Here is a 7,800-nt window from a genome sequence, read left to right on the forward strand (position 1 = left end):
CAGTTTGGGAGAATGAAAAAAGTTCCGGGGATGGATGGTGGGGATGGTTGCACAACGCTGTGCAGGCGCTTCATGCCACTGAACTGTGCGCTTAAAAATGGCTAAGATGGCAAATCTCACGTGTATTTTCCTACAGCTTATAAAAACACCCACATCACGAAGTGTTCGGAGAACACCTTTGAAAATAAAATTTTAAAATCATCTTTTTAAGCTTTCGACAAAATTCAACACCCATTTATGATAAAAACCCTCCAGAAAGTCAGCATAGAGGGAACTTACCTCAACATAATAAAGGCCGTATATGACAAATCCACAGCCAACATTGTTCTCAAAGGGGAAAAACTGAAACCATTTCCTCTAAGATCAGGAACAAGACAAGGCTGCCCACTCTCACCACTATTACTCAACATAGTTTTGGAAGTTTTAGCCACAGCAATCAGAGAAGAAAAGGAATCCAAATAGAAAAAGAAGAAATAAAGCTGTCACTGTTTGCAGATGACATGAGAATCCTAAAAATGCTACCAGAAAACTACTAGAGCTAATCAATGAATTTGGTAAAGCAGCAGCATACAAAATTAATGCACAGAAATCTCTGGCATTCCTATACTCTAATGATGAAAAATCTGAAAGTGAAATCAAGAAAACACTCTCATTTACCACTGCAACAAAAAGAATAAAATATCTAGGAATAAACCTGCCTAAGGAGACAAAAGACCTATATGCAGAAAATTATAAGACATTGATGAAAGAAATTAAAGGTGATACAAATAGATGGAGAGATATACCATGTTCTTGGATTGGAAGAATCAACATTGCGAAAATGACTCTGCTACCCAAAGCAATCTACAGATTCCAAGCAATCCCTATCAAACTACCACTGGCATTTTTCACAGAACTAGAACAAAAAGTTTCACAATTTGTATGGAAACACAAAAGACCCCAAATAGCCAAAACAGTCTTGAGAACAAAGAACAGAGTTGGAGGAATCAGGCTCCCTGACTTTAGAATATACTACAAAGTTACAGTAATCCAGACATTATGGTACTGGCACAAAAACAGAAATACAGATCAATGGAACAGGATAGAAACCCACACATGTATGGTCAACTTATCTTTGATAAAGGAGGCAAGAATATACATTGGAGAAAAGACAGCCTCTTCCATAAGTGGTGCTGGGAAAACTGGACAGCTACATGTAAAAGAATGAAATTAGAACACTCCCTAACACCATACACAAAAATAAACTCAAAATGGATTAAAGACCTAAATGTAAGGCCAGACACTATCAAACTCTTAGAGGAAAACATAGGCAGAACACTCTATGACATAAATCACAGCAAGGTCCTTTTTGACCCACCTCCTAGAGAAATGGAAATAAAAACAAAAGTAAACAAATGGGACCTAATGAAACTTAAAGGCTTTTGCACAGCAAAGGAAACCATAAACAAGATGAGAAGACAACTCTCAGAATGGGAGAAAATATTTGCAAATGAAGCAACTGACAAAGGATTAGTCTCCAAAATATACAAGCAGCTCATGCAGCTCAATATCAAAAAAGCAAACAACCGAATCCAAAAATGGGCAGAAGACCTAAACAGACATTTCTCCAAGGAAGATATACAGATTGCCGACAAACACAGGAAAGGATGCTCAGCATCACTAATCATTAGAGAAATGCAAATCAAAACTACAATGAGGTGTCACCTCACACCAGTCAGAATGGCCATCATCAAAAAATCTACAAACAATAAATGCTGGAGAGGGTGTGGAGAAAAGGGAACACTCTTGCACTGCTGGTGGGAATGTGAATTGGTACAGCCACTATGGAGAACAGTATGGAGGTTCCTTAAAAAATTACAAATAGAACTACCATATGACCCAGCAATCCCACTACTGGGCATATACCCTGAGAAAACCATAATTCAAACAGAGTCATGTACCACAATGTTCATTGCAGCTCTATGTACAATAGCCAGGACATGGAAACAACCTAAGTGCCCATCATCGGATGAATGGATAAAGAAGATGTGGCACATATATACAATGGAATATTACTCAGCCATAAAAAGAAATGAAATTGAGTTATTTGTACTGAGGTGGATGGACCTCGAGTCTGTCATACAGAGTGAAGTAAGTCAGAAAGAGAAAAACAAATACCGTATGCTAACACATATATATGGAATGTAAAAAAAAAAGGTTCTGAAGAACCTAGGGGCAGGACAGGAATAAAGACGCAGACGTAGAGAATGGACTTGAGGACAGGGGGAGGGGGAAGGGTAAGCTGGGACGAAGTGAGAGAGAGGCATGGACTTATACACACTACCAAATGTAAAATAGATAGCTAGTGGGAAGCAGCCGCATAGCACAGGGAGCCCAGCTCAGTGCTTTGTGACCACCTAGGGGGCGGGATGCGGGGGTGGGATAGGGAGGGTGGGAGGGAGATGCAAGAGGGAGGAGATATGGGAATATATGTGTACGTATACCTGATTCACTTTGTTATACAGCAGAAACTAACACAACAAATGTAAAGCAATTATACTCCAATAAAGATGTTTAAAAAAATTAGCTTTTTAAAAATGAATTACCAGTTTGGAATTATGTGCTCTTAGGTTTCCAGAATGAGTCGCATCATGTTTGAAGTTGCTTTGGGAGCACATGTGGACAGCCGTGCAGACACCTCGATGTCTCACTTGGGCAGGCCAGGGATCAACACAGAGTTAGCAGTCAGAGTGTGTGTGTGTGTGTGTGTGTGTGTGTGTGTGTGTGTGTGTGTGTGTGTGTGTGTGTGTGTGTGTGTGTGTGTGTGTGTGTGTGTGTGTGTGTGTGTGTGTCTGGTTTGTTGTGAGCAACACCATGCAGTTGCTGGGGACATGCTCAGAGAAGCCCAGCTGTTAGGAAGCCAGTGGTTGCCAACAACTGGGTAACAGAAGCACTTATGTAACAAACCCCCGGGTCTGTCAGAAGTTCCTCAGCTGTGTTACCACACTCGAGAATAAGGCTTAGATGCATTGTTCACTTCTTCCTGATTTCCTAAAGCAGCAGCTCCTCATGCCTGAGTGAAACATGGGGTTGGCCACCCCTGTGGTTAGCAGAGCAGCTAATCCAACCAAGAACACTGGAACCTCTGCCGTGGAACACCGTGTTTACAACATTTGTGTCAGCCCAACAGTCCCGCTATGTTCTTATGAAATCAGTTTTGCTTCCCACCCTACGTTCAGTTGGTTGCACTTAACTGCTCTCAGATGTCAGGGTCAGCGGGAAAGGTACAAGCACGGGTCAGCGTGCAGCTGTCTGTCCGAGCACGTTTTCGCATTCCATTTCTGAATATCTACACACTGGTTTACCTTGATGGGGCTAGAGAGGTCTTCTGTAAATAAATGAGGAAACACAGTGAAGGCTCATGACCATGCCCACCTGGCTGACCTCACAGATGCGGCAGTAACGTGCTCCCCATTTTACACACCTGGATTTGGGGACATTCCCCCACCCACCCACCCATGGTGCAGCGCGCAGCTTGACTGTAGGTTGAGACGTCTGCTTCGGAGGCTTGTGGTTTGCACCTCAGCCACAGTTCAGCTCTGCCTTGGCCAAGGTTGTTCAAGACCCGCCCTTGCCGTGGCTTCACCGCCACTAAGGCATGAGACACTCCAGAAAGTAAGGGAGGAGGTCGCAGAAACCATGAGGCAGCCACACCCCACACTGCCCACCCGGAAAGTGCTGCTACTGCAGTGCTATTTCGTTTCCTCTTCTCCATCCGCCATGTACGAACAGTGTGCGAAGGACAACCCGCTCAAATGGAAGCCGATACTCGGATGGTCCCATTTCATGGCTGAGGAGCCTGAGGCTCAGAAAGGTAGAGTCACCAGGCCGCCATCAAGCAGCAGACGGGCCAGGGAGACGCCGTCTGGGCCCATCTCCTCCCCAAGGAGCCGCTGCTGCTCTTGCTCCTAGCGAAGCGCGCACAGGGACGTGTCTGCTCTGTCTGTTCAGACGGGCAATGTCCTGCCGCGGCCAAGGGAACCTGCTCAGCCCTGTCCCCTTTCTAACATGTCAGTGGTTGGCTGGCAACCAAAGGCATCCAACTCGCAATGCAGGCAGAGCTGTGTTTTCTAACAGAAAATAGCAGACTCGTTGCTGTCTCGGGCCTCCTATAGAACAGGGCTGAGTGACCCACGTGCTATGGTTGGAATGTGTGCCCCCAAAGAAGACACATGGGAGTCCTCGCCCGCAGGACGTGAGAGTGCCACTGCATTTGGAGACAGGGCCTCTACAGAGGTGAGCGAGTTAAAGTGAGCTCACGGGGGTGGGTCCTCATCCGATGGGACTGGCGTCCCTATAAAAAGGGGACATTTGGAGGCGCAGACACGCACAGAGGAGTGACGGCGTGAAGACACAGGAGCAGACGGCAACTACAAGCCCAGGAGAGAGGCCTGGAACAGACCCCCCCTCGCGGCCCCCAGAAGGAACTGCCCCTGCCCACAGCCCTGGATCTTGGCCTCCCGGCCTGCACAACTGGGAGACGACACGTCTCTGTCGTTTGCCCCATGCACTGTGCGCACGCAGCATGGAAGCGTCGAGTCGGCCCTCGCACCATCTGCTGTCAGCCACCTGGTGTCAAAGCCCCCTGCTGCACCCACCCCAGGGCAGTAACATACATCCTCTATGTATCAAACTCATACCTGCAAATGATAGGCACCTAGGAAATACATACATGAGGAAAGCTTAATCACTGGTAATCCTACCACCACATCCATCCAAGTGGTAGCAGGGTGTGCACGGCATCTTTTGCTCTTTTATTGGGGGTCGCACTTTATACATAACTGTGTCTATTGGCTTTTTCACACCAAGGTGCTACAGAGTGTATTCCAGGTGATGAGGTGTCCGCAGTGCTGGCTGCACAGGCCCAAGTCGTCACCCCGCCTGACCGGCCCCCATGGAAGGGGGTCCCTGCGCCTTGTCGGCAGAGCACTGGAAGTCTTCATTTGTCGCTATTTTGACGTCACTTTGTGTGTAGTCTGAGTCTGTGTTGTTTTAGTCTTTCGTGAGGGAGAAAACCTTTCATATGCTGCTTATTTTATGGTCATCTGGATTCCTCTTAAGCAGGTAACGGAGTGGTGCGTGTGGGAATGACAACAGGGATGTGCTTCTGTCTGTCTGTCTCTACCTCCCAAACCCAGGGTCACGAGTGTCAAGGGGCCACAGCTAATCCTACAGGCAGGCTGCTTCCCTCACGGGAGGAATCCAGCCACTTGTTCGCAAAGCCAGAGAGTGGAAGCCCTGGTTTAAAACCCTCGGTCTCTCAGGTCCAGTCGGCCCTACAGGAGGAATCAGGCTCCCTAACTCCAGACTATACTCCAAAGTTACAGTAATCAAGACAGCCTCCAGGAAGAGAGGATTCCAAAGAGCAGTGGTTCTCGGCCAGCGCCTGGTCCCATCCCAGCCCCGACTCAGCCGGTCCGGGGCATGGGCAGCACGAGTGTCAAGCTCTCGCCGCTGCCGCCGTGCGGCCTGCGTGGGGGTCACCGCCGAGGTGCTGGCGCACTCCTTGGGGGGGAGAACGTCCGCCTCGCACCACTCCAGGGTCTCCCCTTCTTTCAACCCCCTTTCAGAAAAGGGAGCTGATCAGAGAAGGGCTCCTGTGCGCCTGCCACCCTGTTAGAAGCACGAAGCCAATCCCTACACAGCCAGGAGCCAGCACAGGTTGCAGGTGGTCCAACGGCACTGACCCCTTTTCCCGGCCACGTCCACTGGCCGCAGCAGCGGTGTCCAGCTGGAGACAAGACGTCCTAAGGATCGACAGTCCCCAAGCCTGCAAGGGCCCACCCACCGCCAACTCCAGCTTTCCTCACCACCATCACCCTGGGGAACAAGCCCTCCGACAGAGCTGCAGCTCCTGGAGACGCCTGCCTTTGACTGCGTTTGTCCTAATCTGTGGGCTCCAGAAGACGCCCCTGTGCTGGGCTGAATGGTGGCCAAGAGAGATATACGTGTCCTGACCCCCAGAACTTGCGGCTGTGATCTTATTTGGAAAAAGCGTTTTGGGGGATGTGATGAAAGTTAAGGGTCTACAGATGAGGCCATCCTGGATGACACAGGTGGGCCCCAAATCCAACGACAAGTATCCTTAGAAGAGAAGAAAGAGGACACAGACAGAAGTGGAGAAGCCCACGTCAAGACGGAGGCAGATGCCGGAGAGACGCGTCTGCCAGCCAAGGAGCACCGAGGACAGCCACCAGGAGCTAGGAGACAGGCCCAGAACTGAGGCTCCCTCAGAGGCGCCAGGAGCCAAGCCCGCCCACACCTGAACCTCAGACTCTGGCCTCCAGAACTGGCAAAGAATGAATTCCTGTTGTTTTAAGCCACCAAGCTTGCAGCCATTTGTTACAGCAGCAACAGGAAGCTAACACATTCCCCCCAAAACACAAAGTGCTCGTCGAAAAATTGCAGGATGTGGACTGAAACACAGCACCCAGGAGCGGAGAACCTCTCTGTGCCTTTAACGTGCTCCCGAAGGACCATCTGCAACTCCATACTTGGGCTTCAGGAAGTGGGCCAGCCCCTCCCACCCCTGCAGATGCCAAGAAAGCCCCCAGCCAAGGCCTGTTTTTGGAACAGGATGCTGGCTGGGCCGTCTTCCAGCAGGAGACTTATACCCCGATCCTAGCCCACCCTGTCACTGCCGCATAGCAGGGCGGCCTGGACAAAACCCATTCCCAACCAGGGCAGCCCACGGGGTGCAGGAAGAGGCTGGGCGCTGAGGAGCAAACCACAGTTGCAGGGGTAATGCCCACAGCTTTGACATCCTCGGAAATAGCCAGAATTTTGCAAAACAACCAGGAAGAGTCCTCTGGTGCTGGTAATCTGCCAAAGATTGCTGAGTGGCTTCTGCTGGCCAGGCCGGGGCATTTGCGGCTGGTGTGGGGAACGGCATCACAAACTTCTGGAATGTGATGACATACGGCCGCCACTGCTCACGCTGGGTGGCAACGCACTTGGGGAGGACAAGAGCGCACTGCAGTGTCAGGGCAAGGACAGGGCAAGCGTACATGTGGGACGTGCCCCTCGCCAGACCAAGAGGTGGTCGCAACAACTCCAAACCCAAAGCCGTGAAGGAACAGTGGATAAACGTGACTACAAAGATGACAAGCTCCAGGGCTTCCCTGGCGGCGCAGCGGTTGAGAGTCCGCCTGCTGATGCAGGGGACACGGGTTCGTGCCCTGGTCCGGGAAGATCCCACATGCCGCGGAGCGGCTGGGCCCGTGAGCCATGGCCGCGGAGCCTGCGCATCCGGAGCCTGTGCTCCGCAACGGGAGAGGGCACAACAGTGAGAGGCCTACATACTGCAAAAAAAAAAAAAAAAAAAAAAAAAAAGTGACAATCTCCAGTCCAAACACACCGGTACCAAGTCAGGAAGAAAAGATAACCGAAATTTCTATCACACACAAGAGCTGATCCCACTAATGACCAAAGAGCTGCTGTAAGTCAAGGAACAAAAGACTAACAGCCCAATAGAGAAATGGGCAAAAAATACAAACAAGCTGTCTACACCAGAAGAACTGAACAGGACCCTTCAAGCTCTCAAGAGATGCTCAAGCTCCCTCTTAACAGAGAACGGCTCGCCTGGTGGACGGCACAAGCCCACGGGCTGGACACCCATCATCTGCGGCAGGGCGATGGGGAGTGAGGGAGGAGTGGGAAAGCACGCCCAGGGTAGGGGAGCGCCGGCACTGTCTACCCCCCTGCTCAATGGTGCCGCTTCTGCGGCATCCAACCAAAAGGTACATATGACGGACGCACAAG

Source organism: Pseudorca crassidens, chromosome X, assembly GCF_039906515.1.
Source record: "Pseudorca crassidens isolate mPseCra1 chromosome X, mPseCra1.hap1, whole genome shotgun sequence".
NCBI lineage: Eukaryota > Metazoa > Chordata > Mammalia > Artiodactyla > Delphinidae > Pseudorca > Pseudorca crassidens.